We start from the raw sequence: 6,000 nt of genomic DNA on the forward strand, positions 1-6,000 counted from the left end.
GGGCAATTCTTCAGTTGGGCAGAGTTGAGGGGCAATTCTTCAGTTGGGCAGAGTTGGGGGGCAATTCTTCAGTTGGGCAGAGTTGGGGGCAATTCTTCAGTTGGGCAGAGTTGAGGGGCAATTCTTCAGTTGGGCAGAGTTGAGGGGCAATTCTTCAGTTGGGCAGAGTTGAGGGGCAATTCTTCAGTTGGGCAGAGTTGAGGGGCAATTCTTCAGTTGGGCAGAGTTGAGGGGCAATTCTTCAGTTGGGCAGAGTTGAGGGGCAATTCTTCAGTTGGGCAGAGTTGGGGGGCAATTCTTCAGTTGGGCAGAGTTGGGGGGCAATTCTTCAGTTGGGCAGAGTTGGGGGGCAATTCTTCAGTTGGGCAGAGTTGGGGGCGATTCTTCAGTTGGGCAGAGTTGGTGGTGGGGCGAATCTTCAATTGTGAACTCTGGGGGGGCGATTCTTCAATTGATCCGGTATATATAGTAGTAGGAAGAGGAGGATAAGGAGTAGGAAGAGGAGAAAAGGCAGAAGTGTAGTAGTAGTAGTAGTAGTAGTAGTAGTAGTAGTAGGTGCTCCCGAGGTTTGCCTGATGATGACAAGGCGCTGGTGTACTATCGCCGAGCCGTTATCCCCACAAGGCTGTTTTCTCGTCAAGGTGCACGGGCTGTTTGCTCCGTCACAATGACAATGTAAACCTTTTAGCGTCACTGCAGTAACAGCAGTGACTAGTGGTGACGTTGTCGCCTTCACTGTGAGGACATGACAAGCTGCCGCGTCCACCTTCAGGGCAGGACAAGTGAGCCTGGCAACGCCCCCGTCCCTGGTTGTGTCACCGGCCAACGAGGAGTTCCTGCCTCTGTGGGCGGCGGCGATAATGCTACGTACATTAATGCCGCTCCGGCGGTGGCCAGCCGTGCGCCTGGAGTTGCTCGAGTCCCCCCTGCCGTTCTCTTTGGTGGCGTCACGCGTGACGTCACGTCGCCGCCACAACAGGATTCTCCTCCATGGTGAGGCTCTGGGGGCCGGGCCCTCGGGTGTGTGGGTGCAGGCCGTGTGTGTACACGCAGGGGAGTGTGCCAGACGAGACCCCGGGGCTGCCAGGCCCTGCCACGGCCTGCTGGAGGCCCTGGTGCAGGCCGTGACGTCACGCCAGGGGAGGAGCCACGGCCGGGCAAGGGTGAGTCACGGCCTGGCCGCCCCGGTAGGTGCTGCCCTCTGTCCCAAAACACGCGGCGCCAGGTAGGGGCAGCAGCACGCCTGGAGAAGAAGAGGAGGAAGAAGAAGAGGAAGCCAGACCGCCACAGGCTGCCGCACGCCGCCAGCAGGGCGACTTTGTCCCGCCTTCACGGGGCGGCGGGGCTGGCTCGTGTGTTAGCCAGGTCGGGGGCGCGGGGTGCCCCGTCTGCTGCCTCCGCTGGGTCACGCGATGTCGTGAGCCGAGGTTTACTCGCCCCGTCCCCGTGAGTCCGTGGCTTCCTGGGTGCTTCGCGGGGCGGCCAGCTTTTGCTGTACGCGTAATGTAGAAGCGGCAGCGTGTGTGGGGGGCTGTGGTGCCCTGCCAGCACCGGGGCGGGGCAGGGCAAGGCGTCTCAGGGCACAGAGGGGCGGCCAGCAGGCCGTCGGCTGCTGGTGGGGGCGCGGCGTCGCGTCAACACCCACGTGAACCACTCACGACGGTGTGTGAGTGTGTGTGTGTGTGTGTGTGACACTTTATTTACAGCTATTTTTAAGCCATTCAAAGATAAACAACAATAATAGATAAAAAACCAAGAACTTCCCCTCCTCCTCCTCCTGCCCCCACCCACCTCCTCCTCCATCTCCCTCCGTGTTTTTCTCTCCCTTCCTCGGGCTGAGAATTTATGTGCGCGTCGCGCCTCGGAATTATCTCGGAAAATAAACACGACCACAGAATTCCGGCCAATATTTCCCGCCAGGACAAATAAATACACGGCCTACAAGACTCCGAGGAAGGGAGGAGGAGGAGCAGGAGGAAGTAGGATGAGGAAGGAGGAGGGATAGCTAGAGGAAGAGGTTTGGGCAAGAGGAAGACACCGGGATAGGAATAGGAGGAGGAGGAAGAGAAGGATGCTAAAGTATAGGGATTAGGAGGACGGAAGGAGGATTTACATAGATTTACATAGAAAATCAGACCACACAGACCCCATGGTCCAGACTTGGTGGTCTGTCCTTAAACCTAAGTGATTTTACATTAATCAGAAGACTCCAAAACGTTGCATTTCTACTCTAGTTGATATTAAGTTGAAGGAAGTGACGGTCGAGCTTATTTTTGAAGGAGTCAATCGTGTTACACTGGACCACTGACGGTGGGAGCTTATTCCATTCTCGCACTACAACGTTGGTGAAGAAAAATTTGGTGCAGTCTGAATTTACTTGTCTACATCTGAGTTTTACGCCATTGTTCCTCGTGCGCAAAGTGTCATCGATCATAAACAATGTTGATCTGTCTACATTCGTGAAACCATTAAGTATTTTAAAACATTCGATCAGTTTTCCTCGGAGGCGACGTTTCTCAAGAGAGAACATGTTAAGGGTAGAAAGGAGGAAGAGGAGGCTTTCATAAACTTACTAACCCTTCCTTCCCTTCCCTTCCCTTCCCTTCCCACACATGAATGGGGTTGGACCACATGACAAATAGTAACTTGCTAACCTTCGCCTCATTTCTGACGCCTCAAGAAACACAGATTTGTCACGAAACCACAGAGATGGGGAGGGGAAGGTAGGGGAGGGGAGGGGAGGGAAAGGAAGGGAAGGGAAGGGAAGGGAAGGGAGCGTAACCTGACCCCACAAGTGATCACTTACACACACACGCACACACACTATTACAAGAGCTCACAAAGGATCCTATTCTCAAACATTTCGGGGTGTTGTCGTTCTGGTGTCGGGGTGTCGGGAAAGTGCCAGGGTTTCGGGATGTTGTCGGTGCTTGTGTCGGGGTGGTGTGAGTCTGTTGGGGGTAAGGTTATGGTGTCGGGAGGGTGTCAGGTCGTCGGTGTGTCGGCGCCCCTGGCCGCACCATCTGGCGGCATAAATCTCCGCTCCATCGCCAGCCGCCTCGTCCTCGTCCTCGTCCTGTGTTTTGACTAACGCGTCTGCTTCGTGTTCGGCGGCGGGAGTCATCTCAGGCCGGGTTATCTGGGGTCACGGCTGGCGAGGAGGAGGAGGAGGAGGAGCTGGGATATGCCTGCGGTGGATGTGGGGGAGATGGGAGGGAAGGGACATGCCTGGGGGGGAGGGAGGGAGTAACATGCCTGGGGGGGGGGGTCGGATCACGAAGGGGTGACAGAGGAGTGGGATATCTTAAGTAAATACCAGCCACCGTCAGGGTCGTGTCCGCCCACTGGCTGGGCGCCGAGCGCAGGCCAGGAACGGCGCGGACACCAGCAGGTCGGCGCGGCACCACTTGGCACTATCTGGCACTGACAAGCAGCTGATCGCTGACTAATGGCGGCACCACTTCACACGTCGCCGCCGCCGCCGCCCGGGGTGGTGTGGTATTTGTTGTTGCTGTAAAATTAGTGGTAGTGGGGAGGCGCTGGCTGAGTGGTTAGCATGCCGGCGCTGCGTCAGGCGGAAGCGGGTTCGCCTCCCGTCCGCCGAGAGAGAGAGAGAGAGAGAGAGAGAGAGAGAGAGAGAGACAGAGACAGAGGAGGCGTGCCCTGTGTAAACATTAAGAAGTTCTCCTGCCGCTTGGAACTACTCCTCCTCCTCTTCGTCCTTTCGTTCCTCCTTTGCGTTCTTTTTTCCTTATTCCTTCTTTTTTCTCTTATTTATCTTCGTCTTCCACCTCCTCCTCCTCCTCCTTCATTTCCTTCCATATATTAACTTTGTCCTTTATTTCTCCTCCTCTCCTCTTCTTCTCCTCCTCCTCCTCATAGTGGGCGCCTTGTCCCTTCGTCTGGTCAACCTCACACGCTTACTTCCGCCCACGACACGGCAGTAATGATCTCTCTCTCTCTCTCTCTCTCTCTCTCTCTCTCTCTCTCTCTCTCTCTCTCTCTCTCTCTCTCTCTCTCTCCGCGGTCCGTATGAAGATTAAAAATGAGGAGGAGGTTTGAGAGAGATATTTCCTCCTCCTCCTCCTCCTCCTCTTCTGTAGTGGGCGTGTTGAGGGCGTAAGTGCTTTGTGTGTGTGTGTGAGTGTGTATGTGTGTGTGTGTGTGTGTGTGTGTGTGTGTGTGTGTGTGTGTGAAAGGGGGAAGGCAGGCAGCGACTCTCCCAAGGAAAAACACACACACACACACACACACACACACACACACACACACACACACACACACAGCATTACAATCTCGCTCTATATCTAAGTAGTAGTAGCAGTAGTAGTAGTAGGATTAGGAGAAGGAAGAGGAGGAGTTTTGTAGTAGTAGTAGTAGTAGTAGTAGTAGTAGTAAGAGGGATAGGAGGAGGAGTTTTGTAGTAGTAGTAGTAGTAGTAGTAGTAGAAGTAGTACGAGGGAGAGGAGGAGTTTTGTAGTAGTAGTAGTAGTAGTAGTAGTAGTAGTCACCCACTTGGAAGCGCCTTATGTCCCTGGGCGTTCTTGAGGCAGTTCTGGTTACACTTGAGAAAGAACTTGAGGAAGAACCTGCAACGAGAAGACGAAGAAAATTAATGAACGAGAAGAAGAGAACGCCGAAGAGGAGGTGATAAACGAAGGGAGAGGAGAAGAAAAAGATGAAAGAGAGAAGAAGAATATGGAAAGACAGAGAAAGAAAGAAGGGAAAAAGGAAGAAAAGAGATAGCGAGATAAAAGAGATGAAAAAAAGAAGATTATAAGAAGAATATGAGAGAGAGAAAGAAGGAAGGAGAGGAAGGAAAGAGAGAAAACAATAAGAAAGGAAATAAGAAAAAATAACATCAATATCACCACCACCACCTCCATATAGACGGTGGTGGTGGTGGTGGTGATGATGAATGGAGTTGACAAATTGATTAGGGAAATGACGTTCGGGATTAGATTAGTCTGAGATGAGAGAGAGAGAGAGAGAGAGAGAGAGAGAGAGAGAGAGAGAGAGAGAGAGAGAGAGAGAGAGAGAGAGAGAGAGAGAGAGAGAGAGAGAGAGAGAGAGAGAGAGAGAGAGAGAGAGAATTAGCCTCGTGATGACACAATGAATTTTCTGTTTCCTTCCTCCCCGTGCTTCCTCCTCCTCCTCCTGTCAACATAATGTCATTATTTTAACGTCATTTCAGAGTTATTTATCAACACACAGAGAGGAGGAGGAGGAGGAGGAGGAGGAGGATAGAGCAATATAGAGGAAGAAAAAAGAAAGGAAGGAAGGAAAGAAGGAAGGAAGGATAGGAAAGAAGGAGGAGAAGGAGAAAGGAAGAAGAGGAGGAGGAAACATTAAAGATAGGAAAGAGGAAGAGAGGGAGAAAAGAAGAGAAAAAACAGAGAAAGAATAGAAGGAAGACGAAGAGGAGAAGGAGGTGGAGGGGGAGGAGGTAGGCCTAAAAAATCATGTAGGCGTTGACAATTCGCGTATGTCTTAAATGAACTGACTGACTGACTGACTGACTGACCATTTTGTAACAGTAGTCTCTCTCTCTCTCTCTCAGTAGATAAAACAAAAATACCACCATCCGAGAGAGAGAGAGAGAGAGAGAGAGAGAGAGAGAGAGAGAGAGAGAGAGAGAAACACGTCTAATACATGTAAAATCATAAATCATCGGTCCTGAAGTGTGAAAAAGAGGTGACACGCGCCCCCAAAGGTATGACCAGCCGAGCGAGGCCAGATCACCCCCGTCACACTGGACCCTATAGTGACGACAGCTCCCCCTCCTTCACCCCCTCACCTCCCCTCTTCTTCTTTTTCTTCTTCTTCTTCTTCCGTCATTCTCCTGTGATTCGCTCCTCTCAAAATTCACATATATTAATCCTCTCTTCCATTTATATCATAGTCTCTCTTCCTCCTCTTTCTTCTCCCTTTTCTCCTCCTCTTCTGGAGACATGATCGAGGTTTATAAATGGATGAAGGGCTTTATCTAGTCTGATATTA

Source organism: Eriocheir sinensis, unplaced genomic scaffold, assembly GCF_024679095.1.
Source record: "Eriocheir sinensis breed Jianghai 21 unplaced genomic scaffold, ASM2467909v1 Scaffold263, whole genome shotgun sequence".
Lineage (NCBI taxonomy): Eukaryota > Metazoa > Arthropoda > Malacostraca > Decapoda > Varunidae > Eriocheir > Eriocheir sinensis.